We start from the raw sequence: 13,276 nt of genomic DNA, 5'->3' as shown, positions 1-13,276 counted from the left end.
GCTTTTTTCCATAAAGTTAAAAAAAAAAAACACTTGTTTATTTATTTTTTTATTTGAGAAACTGTAATAGTGTGAAGCAATAAAAACACAATTCACTGAGTAGTCATTAATGCAAGTTTTATCTGTAACAATATTTGTGCAGCTGTATTCCATTACACATTACACATTACACATTTCCCATTAGAATGTTTATTTAATTTTCTTGATTTACCCTCATTTTTACATGAAGCTGTTCCAATCAACTTTAAATTAATAGGTTGTCCTCATTTTGAATATACATTTGGCTTTTACCAACACAGCCTGCACATTACACAAGGCCAGTTATCTTTGTTGAAGACCTTTTGATATTCCTCAGTGTTTCCACCTTGGAGATTTAAAACTGAATTCTTCTGTCAAGAAAATTGAGGCAGCATAAATTTTAACTAGTAAGACTTAAGTTAATTTCTAGCCACAAAGATCAAATTTTCAGCTTCTGCAAATGCCATTTCCTACCTTGTCCCAACCTCTCCACAAAACAAACTTCTCCAAAATCAGCCATTCCACCATTCATCTATAAGTTCAGTGTGAGTTACTTGTTCCTCCTCAGGAATTGCATTATTTTATTATGTATCTGTTGCTTCAAAAGCATTGAATCATTCTTGGAATACCAAAACTTCCAGGCAGGTTGCCTGAAAGAATTTGACCTTTCAGCTCTGGCAAAATCATGATAATGCTTATGATAAAGCAGTACTGAAACCAAAACTTTTCATTTTACTCATCAATTCCTCTATTTTAGGAAAAACTACATCATTATTTGGTCCAGTATTTTTCAAATTAATTTTTAAAATTTTTTTTTAGTTGTAGATGGACACAATAAATTTATTTTATTTATTTATTTTTATGTGGTGCTGAGGATTGAACCCAGTGCCTCATGTGGCTAGGGAACCGCTCTGTCACTGAGCTACAACCCCAGCCCAAATTAACTTTTGTTTATGTTGCAACAGCTACCACATCCCTAAGCCAGACAGTGCTTGAGGCCTCAGGAGTGGTCTGTCTACTCCATAATCTGTGTGCTTTCCTTTCAGAATAGGCATCAGAAGGACCATGCTCCCTTTCTATGTTGCCTGCCCAGAGGAAGTCCCTATGTTTCTGATACTTACTGCACATGTACTAATGATAGAAGGATCAGAGAGGTCAAAGCTAATCTCTACAGCTGACGTTCACTGAGGTGGGCAACAAGGCAGGGGAAGAAAGTTATAGAAGGGAGGGTCTGCTGACAAAATATGGTGAGCCCCACTGGGGGAAAGCTGAGTTTGTTACTGGAAATTGTCCATAATTCTGGGTCTCAGGAAAGAATATGGAGTAGTAGAAAGAGGAAAATTTAAGAACAAAGCTATCCATAAAGATTTTGGCAGTGGTGAACACAGGTGTGATTTTAGTCATTCAGATTTTAGTTAGTAGATTTCCTCTGCTCTTCTTTCTTTCTAGATAAACTACTTACCACTTGTTACCAGCTTGTATCAGAGGAAAGGGAAGCTGCTTTTTCACTTATTCAATGAAAATGGGAAAGGTGTAGAGGAATACTTCTAGCTTGCATTCATTTTAAATTTTCCTCTTTCTACTACTACACCTTCTAGGAACTGGCATGCTTTTCATATTTTTAATGTAAAATTAACAATAATATATATTTAATTTAGCACTGTAGAGATAGCACAATGTTTATGTTTATTAAAACAAAGTTTTAAAATATAGTGTATATCTCTAGTTGAAAATATACTCACAAGAGTCTATGTGACCCACTGTGCTAGGAAGACAAGGACAAATGGATGTCGGTCCTTTAGAGTGCACATATGTGCAGCATGCCTCATGGGATTCTCAATCCTCACTATGAAGTGGATCTCATCCACAACTCAGATGCAGGAGCATTGATACTTAGAGTAGAGGAGTGATCTGTCCAGAGTCCACAGCTAGCCAGTGATGGGGCTCATATGAACACATGAAGCAGGATGTCCGGACATAGTACGTAATCAATATGATAGATACAACATATAAATTGCATACGTTTTTTATTTTACAACATAAACATTTATGAAATATATATAAATTATATCTTTGAGGTACATCAAAGAGGAATCCACATCATCAGAATTAGCCAATTTTGGCAAGATTTATATTAAGAATGTAACCTAAACTATTTAATTCTGAATTTGAATAGAAACTATATTAGTCATCTCTAACAAAATACAGGTTGAGTAACTATAATTTAAAATTCAAAATCTAAAATGCTCCAAATCCTAAATCTATGAAGCTCAAAAGTTTTAGATTTTGGAGAATTTTTGATTTCAAAAATTTTGATTTCAGATATTTGGATTACTGATGTTTAACCAAGTGTATGCAAAATCCTAAATATGTGTGTGTGTGTGTGTGTGTGTGTGTGTATATATATATATATATATATATATATAAATCTGAAATACATATATATAAAAAATACATATATATAATCTCTCTCTCTCTCTCTCTCTCTCTCTCTATATATATATATATATAGAGAGAGAGAGAGAGAGAGAGAGAGAGAGAGATAAAATCTGAAATACCATGCATGGTCCCAAGCATTTTGGATAAGTGATAATCAGTCTATACCATAGAATTAGTGGTTTGAACAACACAAATTTATTTTGTCACAGATCTAAAGCCTGGTAGTCCAAAGTCAGGGTACCAGCGTGGTTTTGGACTGGTGAGAGTTCTCCTCTGACTTGCAGACTGCCATCTTCTCTCTGTGTCCTCAAATGGTATGAAGAGACAGCGAGCCCACCAGAGAGAGAGAGAGTGAGCAGGCCTTCTGGTGTCTCTTCTTCTAAGACCCACAATCCCATCATGAGATTCTGACCCTCATGACTTCAGCTTATCCTGAAGTCCCATCTCCAAATAGGATCAATGGGGAGTTAAACTTTCAACATATAAATTTCTAGACACAATTCAAACCATAGCAGCAACTCACAATTAATTAGTATCTATAAAAGACTCTAAGGGCTGAGGATACAACTGCAGAGTGCTTTCCCAGCATGTGAGCAGTCCTGGATTCTATCCCCAGCCCCACAAAAAAAGGATCCTAAAACATTTGGCAGTATGTCAGTATGTGGAAACTATTTTATGTACATTGTAACTACATTAATTTATGTTCCTAATGTATGATCCAATGAAAGGAAGACTTAAAAAGTGTGCAGAAAAGAAACTAAACTATACTCCTGGGGACATCCCAGAAGGAACAGACAGTTTAAAGAGTCTTTTCCAGAGAAACAGTTTCCTTTTCATTTTTTCATATGGGAATGACATAAAGCCAGAAAAACTTAATTTAATGTTCATAAATTGTCATACCTCTTCTTGACATGGCCATCTTATTGCAGAAGTGATATACATACATCTAAAATTGACAGAAAAGTAATCACACTGTTGATTATGAGCAATCTGCATGAAATACAAAAATTAACCTTCTGAAAACTATAACAGTTTGTTATGGAAGACATGTATGTAAATTTTCCCACCTGTGCTACTTTTTTATACAGGCCAAACCTAGCAGGAATCTCTAATTATCATACCAGTGGGATGGCAGAACAAGGGTGTTGCCGGCCCACAAATGCAATTTGATTCTCAGCATGACTGCAAGAATGGCAATTTACAACCTCCAACTAGTAACTATGAATATTAAGATTTTGTTAATTTACACAAAGAAGAGCTCATTCTCTTAGATTGTCAGTACAACAGACAATGAATGTTTATGTTTTAAAGACCCTTATTATTAACACTATACTTGTTTTTTGGTGCTGGACTTGGAGTTCAAAATTTATGGTAGTGATTCTAACAGTTGTTACAGCTCTTGTACATACCTGAGGATCGGGATATCTATCATAATTACTCTGCTCATCCCAGAAAAATATTTCACTTTAATAAGTATCCAAAATTAAAAATTGAGCCATAAAGTAAATGCCTAAATTACAAATGGTTCTAAATTACAAATCTCATAGACATAATATTTGACTGAAAGGAAAACAAGCATAAAAGAAAACATAATGCATCTATCTGAAGTCTAAGAACAGGCAAAATTAATGTACGGTGATACATATCAAGAGGTGGTTATTTTGGGTAAGGGTACAGGTGAAACATCTGTAATCTGATGATCTGAAATCTTAAAATTTGAGTGTTGGCTCAAAAACTTTTGAATTTGGGATCATTTTAGATTTCAGATTTTCCAATTAGGGATGCCAAATCATAAATTCTATGCAAATATTCCTAACTCCAGAAAGCTCCAAAATCCGAAACTCTTATGGGCCCAGGCATTTCAGATAAGGCGTGCTCGATCTGCATCGACTCCACCGAGAGAGGTGGCATGCCTTAGACACATTCTGCATCTTGATGTGGACAGTGAGAACACAAGTACACACAGAGAGAAAGTCTTTGCACTCCACATGAAAGACTTAAATGTTTCACTATTTGTATAATATCCCTCAATAAAAAAGAAAAAAATAGGCCCATAGTATAAATAATAAAAAGAATAATAGATCAATAATACCGGATAACTATCTAATAAATTCATAATTGTCTTTAGCTTTCTTAAAACAAAATTTCCAATGATAACTGCAATTTAGTAAGTACCAGAAGTGTACACACCAGGAAGGTTTTAAAACTCATCTCCGTGTGTAGCACAGCATTACATATTTTACATTTCAATGTGGCTACAACTCCTAATCCTCCTGTCAAGATTCCAACATAAGCCAGGCTATTGATAAAACAATTGCTACTCCTGTAAAGAGTTTTATTTGCTCTCGTTGCCTATCAGCCTAATACATGGGAGAATATATACTTGAAAAGGATCAAGTTCTATAAACAGGACTAAATGATTATGGAGTAGGCATCTTTATAATTGTGTTTTTACTATTTTTTTCCAGTTGTTTCTCAAGGAGTACTGTGGAAATTGAACCATAAAGCTTAGCTTGACAGAAAGGCATTAGCCTACCACACTAAACCACAAAGATAGGAGAGACAGTTATTTATGAAGAAACACCGTTCCCTATTATCCTTCTGAGACTCTACAAAAGGGCTAAATATTGATGCATCTCCAAGTCACCTTTCCCCACTTCTTGTATTAACAAGCAGGAGTATGTTTTAGATGCTCCTAATTTGTCAAGATCAGGTGAACAGAGCTGTCGTACAGAGCATACTGCTCTCATTCTACAAGGGCTCTGCAACCCTGCGGGCTATTAATAATTCATGGGTCTTTCTTAGTTCACAACAGGGGCATTACTCAGAGGGCATCACTCTTATTGAGAGAAGTTAACTGCGATGGGCAGATAAACAACACACAAGTCAAACAAGAAGAAGTCTCCTATGAATTTTGAGGACATTAAAGGTCTGTTAAAGATCTCCAACTACAATAGCCATAAAAAAATTGCTGGGCATTCTTCGGGTATGCTTACACTGCTGTTAGGCCAAATCTAGCCATGTTTAAAATCACATCTTTCATATTAACATAGAAATATTTCTAAAATAATTTCACTCTGTTGTATTCACATAGCCAGTGCTATTGGGTATAATTATGGTCTCAGTTCACTGATAAGTTCCTCAAACTAAGCTTCCTGACAGGTACGTGACATCTCCTTCTGGGTTCCAGTATTATCTATTTATCAAAAAAATACATAAGGACCCCAGCATTTCTACGCCTAAAACTATGCATTTTCTAGGAAAGGAATACAGGAATACGATCTTTTATGATCCTCCTCATGATACGTGGAACCCTTGTGTGAAAGCTATGCCAGATAAATTTCATCTTACATAACTGGGGTTATAGACTCAGAAATCTAATAGTGGTAAGGGGGTGTCATACAATAGTTGAAGGCAGCAGAGTGTGGCAAAGCCCGCAGCCTGTGAGTGAATGCCCTGTTAAAAGGAATTTCAGAAAACCAATGAAACTAAAGCCTAAGCAAAATACTGCTAGGCCAAATGTGCATTGTTGAGTGACACAGTTCAGATGGTTGGCATAGGTCAGAAGCCCTTATTCCGAGCACATAAGAACTCAGAATAGGACAGGATATATTTCTTCATCTGGATGAAAAATATTCATGTGGTTAAGTCAGAATTTTCTTGAAGATTATTTGAAGAAATACACTTTAAATCATTTTAGAATGTAGTCCAATCTAAATTGCTTCAAAGTTTTAACTTTCTAATAGTCAGTAAATAGTAAGCTTGCTCTAGTTACAAGTAATAATACCTAAAACTTACTTAAGACTCCTGTGTGTAAGCACTTTGTATGCAGTAACACACACAATGCCCATATCAATTCTATGGAGTAGGTACAATTATTACCTCCCTTTCATTGATGGGAACCAAGCAGGTACAGAATGGTCAAGTAGTTTGTCCACTGACACACAAACCAAATAAAGAAGCTGTAATCTAAACTCAAGCCATCTGTCCTTGAAGTCCACATGCTTGATGCTCACTGTCTCTTATTCCTTTACTCCACAGGAATACATCAATAAGGAAAAGGAGTAGTTTTCACTCATTAGCAGAACTGAAGCCAATTTTGAAGAGGCTAGTCAATATTCATTCTAGACAAAACAAAACCCTGCCAGCTTAATCCCCACATGAATTACACGTCCTACCACAGTGACCAGATGAGAGTCTCCAGCACTAAGAAAGAGACAACCATGAACTAAGCAAAGCTCTTGATAACTGTAGGTAACAGCCATCCCCTGCACCATGAGGAGTAGGTAAATTCCAATGACACTTCTCATTCTACATGCCAGATGTTAGGGTGCTGTCATGGAAATCCAGCAGAAGGAAAGCCTTCAGAAACAGAAGTCAATATGAAGAACAGGTGTATACAATGTGTATGTTTTTATGGAAGTCCTCAGGAAATCTGCTTGCTTGCACAGGAGCTCCTAATGAGCAATGGCAAATGGCAGATAGGCACCTCCAAGTTTAGAGACTCTCTAACTCCATCCAAACTTAAATTAGGTCACTCCTAAAGACACATTGTAAGCCTGAAAGAATTCAGTCGCCTGTGACTAACCAAAGGAGAGTTAACATACACACTTGAAAACTGTATAAAAAATGAACAACGTTGAATTTTAACCTTTTATATTTTAAAAAAATACAATGTCTTATATGAAATTCTGTAACTCAACTTGAATATAATTACACTTAATATTTTTGACATTATTAATTTGGGTTATATATTCAACTTAGTTACAGTAGGTTTCATGCTGCTTCTTATTAAATGTGAACTTCCAGTCCAACAGGCATTGTCCATGACTGGACTTCTTATATCAGATCTGCATGCATGTTTATAACCGACATTTAGCACCACGGTGATCACATGCACCGAGCTCTAGTTGAATTTGTCATAGGATTTTCATCTTTAAAGCTCTGAAGTCAAATCCTAGTAAATGTCAATATGTTCCTATCATGTCCACACCTGTCAAATACACCACAAGTCAGTGTAATCTGCAGATAAAAATGAGAAGAAATTGAACATATTTTATGGCTGTTCTGCTTGAGGCAATAAGAATAAAGTAAATCAATACTTCTTGTCATTTCCTGAAAGTACAGTATTCTCCAAGACATTTAGCTGGCATTTGCCCACTTAAACAAGGACAAAACCATAAAAAGAAAGTTTTTAACTCAGAAAATTAGTGCATCAATATTTCTGTGTCAAAGATATTGAAGGAGTAATCAAGCATTACTTCAAAATCTAAAATACATTCTAAAGGTTGGTTGCTCTCAGTAATGGTAACTATCATTAAGAAAATCTAAAATTTCAAAAATGAAGAGTCACATTTAACCTCTTATTATTACCACTGAAATATTACTGAATTTACAGCACCATTTAGAAATCCCAAGACATAATTTTCATTGTAAAATGAGAACTGCAAAAACATTCAAAATCTTTACTTACACAGTATATTTTTCTCATTCATTGTTCCACCAAATCAGCAGGACATTTTTTAGAAATCTTTAGACTCTACTGACCAATATGATTTATGACCTTTGGAGATGGATGCTTCTTGATTACTTTGACACACTGTGTGCACATTTAAATAGAATAGAGTAAAATGCTCAGAGGGCATCCTCAACGGTCTTTTGTAATTCAAGAAATGATTTCTAAATCTGAGCAACGTATCATCCTGGCTTGAAAATATAAGAAGAATACTAGTTAAAGAAGTTTCAAGTAATATTTAGGAAAACAAAGTATTGATAGTACAATATGATAGAATCAGAAGTACATGGAATTTGGAGTCAGAGAAACTCTTGAGTCCAAATCTTAGAGACCTATTAAATGCTGATCTTGGCAGCAGTTCTGACCTTTCTGAACCTAAGAGTCACTATACAACAGGAAGGTACAAATGGTAGCTGCTGGGAAAATCAAATGAGCATCTAACTATACAAAGTGTCTTGCACAAGGTATCAGCAAATGTTAGTTTCTCTGCTCTTTTTTTAAATTTTTATTTACTTATTTATTTATTTATTACATACATGACAATAGTGGAATGCATTACATTCATAATTATCCATTCACAGCACGATTTTTCTTAACTCTGTATATAAAGTATGTTCATGCCAAATTATGCCATTATACATGAACTCTCTTTTTTAGCATTACAATTCTTAATACACCTTTATACCATAATTTATCATATATCTGTTTGTATATAAGGTATGTTGACACCAAATTCACATCTTCATACATGTATTTTGGTATAATGATGACCATCACCTTCCACCATCCTTGCTATTCCCCTTCCCCCTGCCTTTCCCTCACACTCCTTTTCCCTATCTAGAGGTAATCTTCCTCCCATGCTCTCCCTCCCTAATCCACTTTGAGTCACCCCCCCACCCCACCCTTATATCAGAGAAAATATTTGGCATTTGTTTTTTTGGGATTGGCTAACTTCACTTGGCATAATCTTCTCTAATGCCATCCTTTTACCTGCAAATGCCATGATCTTATTCTTTTTTAGTGCTGAGTAAAATTCCATTGGGTATAAATGCCACATTTTTTTTTTATCCATTCATCTACTGAAGGACATCTAGGTTGGCTCCACATTTTAGCTATTGTGAATTGTGCTGCTATAAACATTGATGTGGCTGTGCCTCTGTAGTATGCTATTTTTAGGTCCTTTGGGTATAGTCCGAGAAGAGGAATATCTGGGTCAAATGGTGGTTCCATTCCAGGGAAAAAGGTACACTCATACATTGCTGGTGGGACTGAAAATTAGTGCAGCCAATTTGGAAAGCAGTTTCTCTGCTCTTTATAAACAAATTGATTGTAGGAAACATGCTAAAAATTTTAAAATTATGGATATAATTATTGACATTTAATAAAGAAAATATGTGCTGTTGCCCATGATTACTAAATTTTATGAAGAAAAACAATTAGAAAAATATTATCAGAAGGCAAGTTCATTAAAATCTCTGTGTTTGAGGTCAAGGATCAATTTTAGATTCTAGAAAAAAATGTGCTTTTGCTGCATGAGGAAAGGCCAAGCCTACAAGGAGAGGAGTCCCAACCCTCCTCTGCTAATGGAAACCTGTGGTTTTGAGACAGTGGGTGTGTTCCTGTTCCCCAGTTAGGCTTCAAGGACTGAAGAGGAAAGATTGTTGGAGGAGCATTCATAGATTCATGAGGAAATTAGATACCAATTTTGCTGTATTGCTTATTCAAATGATTTGTGATAGGAAGAAATTCTTAAAAAGCAAATTTTAAGTAAGTTTCTGATATTACATTATTTTATCCATAGATTCTTCAGAACATATCACTAAAAGGAAACAACTCTTTTGAAGTATTCCACAATATCAATAACACACCTATAAATACTAATATTTCCTTAATATCAAATTAGTACTCAAATATTTTCCACTATTTCATAATTTTCTTTATTGTTCATTTGTTAAATTCAGAATACAAAAGTTTCCTTCCAAATAATTTAGTTGCCAAGGAGAACTGGTGATTGAAAATGCAGATGATAGAAGATCATACAGATAGAAGATAATCCTTAAGCTTAGGTGACTTGGTCAGAAGAGGTCATTATGATATTCTCTCCAATTCCTGATAATCTCCAAGTTTTCAGTAAACTGAAAATGCCTTCAGTTTTCTTTAACACAACATCAAACAGACATACAAAAACAACAAAAAAAGATAGCAATGAAAGTAAATTATAAATTTGAAATTCTTTAAAAAAAAAAAAAAACAATGTCTCAGTTCAAGAAAAAAAAAATGGAAACCCAGATCCTCCTACCACAAAGTAACTGACTAGGTAAAATTAATTTATTGAAAAGCAAAGAAAAAATAATTTAATTGCATCAAAATACTAGTAGGATCATAGTAGGATCATTTTTGAAATCCTGTGTTAACATGTATTTTCCAGGCCCTGTGCCAGGCACTAGCATGGCCTAGTGCTCATGGGTCAAAGGCAAACAGACATGGTACACATATGATCTTCTTCTCTCCTTATTACATTCAATTCAATAAGCAAACTTCTCATGTCACCGCCTAAGTAAGGAGTGCAGGGTTGACAAGAAGTCAAATTAACATATTACGAGCCATGAAGAGCTAAGAAATGGGGCAACACAGGCCACATCAAGCTACCTTGCTTGTTTCTTTTTCAAATGGAAAACACAGGAGATGCTTTGGGAACTTAACTCATTAATCCTGTGCATGTCAAGGAAACGCCTGCACTAATGGATAGGGGTGCTCCCTTCCTGGAGGTCTCTGCAGATGCTTGTTATATTGAAGGAGCGGCAGGCACAAGGCATCCATATCTACTGGTGGTTTCATGTCAATCCATGCCTCTTTTCCCTTTCTTCTTGCTAGCAGAACTCCACCACTATTGAGGGTGGCAATGTGCCTAGATTTAAAAAATACATTTCTCAACTTCATGTACAACCAAGGGCAGCAAAGCGACACAGTCCTTGTTAGTGAAATTTAAGTGGAAGTCACTGGTGGGCTCTGGGGAAAACTATAAAGGACCAACTGATTGTGTACTTTTTCTTCTTAGTCTTTTATCTCTTCTTTGTCTTGCTGCCTATACATCTGCGTGGCTCACTGGAGCTCAGGAGGACCAGGTCAATCATGAAGAACGGGGGCTCCCCAAGTGAAAGGGCTTCACTTTTCTGCTCCCTGGCCAGAAAGACTAAGATCTTCCCATATGTCTGGGCCACAGGAACTACACATGGCCACAAACTAAAGGATGAAGAGAGGAACTTACTTCCAGCGTCCCTCCCTCTCCTGCTCCAGGCCAGCGTGCACACCCCCCAGTCTTGCTGCTTCTTTGCATGCTCCAGCCCCATGGGTAGTCATTCTGCATATGTCTAGGTCATATAGCTACTTTCTTAGATGGGAGATGTGGATTTTAATGCAGTCTAAGTCCTGTAGTTCTTGGAAACAATCCCTTAAATTTCACTCCTAACTATTCAGAGTATAACTCACAAAACCAGACTTGATGATGGAGTTCATAGAAACATTAATATTTTTTGAAGAGCTCTGTATTGTCTGTTGAAAGAGTGGGTTAATCATTTTGAAATTGTTATTAAATACTGCCATGAATGGCTTATGGTTTAGGAGAAGGTTGGCAGTGGTGACATGAGACTCTGGGGATAGACACAGGCTCTGGGCATCTTACAGGTCAAGATGTTTTAGGTTGTCCCAGGTAATGCAATTCAGCCCCCTATTGCCTAACCTGATAGTGATGAGCAAAATTTGGGGAAGATATTGTGAAACCATTCTTGCCTTTGAAATCATTCTTGTTTTGCTTTTTTTATAGTTTTATTTGAGAGAAAAAAAGACTGACAAAAAATTAACCCAAATAAATACATAATCAATACTAAAATATGGAGACAAAAGGTATGTCAAAAAAACTACTAAACTATGACACAATATACAAAGCTAAGATTAGATAACTGAATCAACTCCTTCCAGAGTTGAAACCCTGAATAGATAACCTCTGGTCAGTTGTAGAACATGACAGTATATACAGTTCACTGGAGATCATTAAGAAGTTAGGCTGACTATGATAAAAGAGAAAAAAGAACAAGGATTATAATAGATGAGCTATTTTTTGCCCGTTGTGTCTTTGATTTTTCAATAGAGCATAATATATGAAATAAAAGCCAATTTCAAGAATAGAAAATGCCTCCATGTTTTTAAGTCTGCGTGAATGAAGAAAAGTAAGTTTAAAGAAACTAACTTGGGAGTAAGAAAAGGGATGACAAGGTGCTGTGAGCACATTCAACATACACACATGGCAAGACAATCTCTCTTGTGCCCACTGTCTACAGCACCGTGCGGGGAACAGCAGAGACTTACAGTACAAAGGCTTGACCATCACAGCGCAACTCCATCCATCTCCTAGTTGAGTGGCCTTCAGCAAGACTTTTATCTAGCTCCTATGTTTGCAAAATTGAAATCACAATATCAAATAGAAGGTATATATTTTGAGAATTAAAATGTAATTCTCATAATTCAAGAAAAATACCCAATGAATAGTAGGTATCAAATATTAACATCTTTATTTTTCATATTCTAACCAAAAACTGGTTAAAATTTCTATTCTAAAATTGCTAACTTACAAAGCCCTACTTCAAACTGATTCATTTTCTAACCATCCTTCAACACCACACATCTTTTTCTCCTATTCTTTCTATTCTTCTCAATTTAAAAAAAAAATGCTATTCATCTGCCAGGGTCCAATTCAAGTTTCACCCTTTAGGTGAATAAGCAATCATTCCAATCCATATTGGGTTTTCCTTTGTTAAATGCCTCATGATATACTTTGTTATATTGATTATTTTGTGTACATTTAATCTCCCCAAATAAAGCACAAGCTCCTATACAGCAAAGTCTGTGTCTGAAACTGGTTTTGTTTGTAAAGCTTCAGCTCTGGCCTCTGACCTCCCTCGGAGGTCAAGAATACCTTGCTGAAAAAGGAATCGGCAATGCTTACCATTCAAACCAAAGGTCTAATATTAATTCACAGATACCAAAGTTGAATTTATAAAATTTGGTTTTTTGTTCTTTATTGCCAACTGGTGAGAAATGCAAACTCCAATATGATTATAAGTATAATGAACAAGAAAAAATATCTACTGGTGTGGACTGCAAAGCAATGCTTAAATGAGACATTATAATGAGGGACTGTGAAAGACCTTGTAACATAATATTTACTTAACTATCATACCAGAAGACAAGAATTAAGAATGGAAATAGACTTTTTATCAGAATTGTGTTAGAATCACAAGAGGTTTA

At 35.7% G+C, this 13,276-nt stretch overlaps 1 protein-coding gene across 3 annotated transcripts in view; it reads right to left on the bottom strand.

Annotated features, from left to right (window-relative positions):
• Positions 1-13,276, bottom strand: part of Prkn (parkin RBR E3 ubiquitin protein ligase) — a 1,229,219-nt gene that overhangs the window by 1,194,629 nt on the left and 21,314 nt on the right. The gene's annotated exons all lie outside the window — the stretch shown is intronic.

The sequence above is a fragment of the Marmota monax genome, unplaced genomic scaffold (assembly GCF_021218885.2).
Source record: "Marmota monax isolate L192 unplaced genomic scaffold, Marmota_monax_Labrador192_F-V1.1 WCK01_AAM20220418_F8-fsc00083, whole genome shotgun sequence".
Classification (NCBI taxonomy): domain Eukaryota; kingdom Metazoa; phylum Chordata; class Mammalia; order Rodentia; family Sciuridae; genus Marmota; species Marmota monax.
The sequence above is the reverse complement of the archived record's forward strand: the minus strand, read 5'-3'. Positions and strand labels throughout refer to the sequence as shown.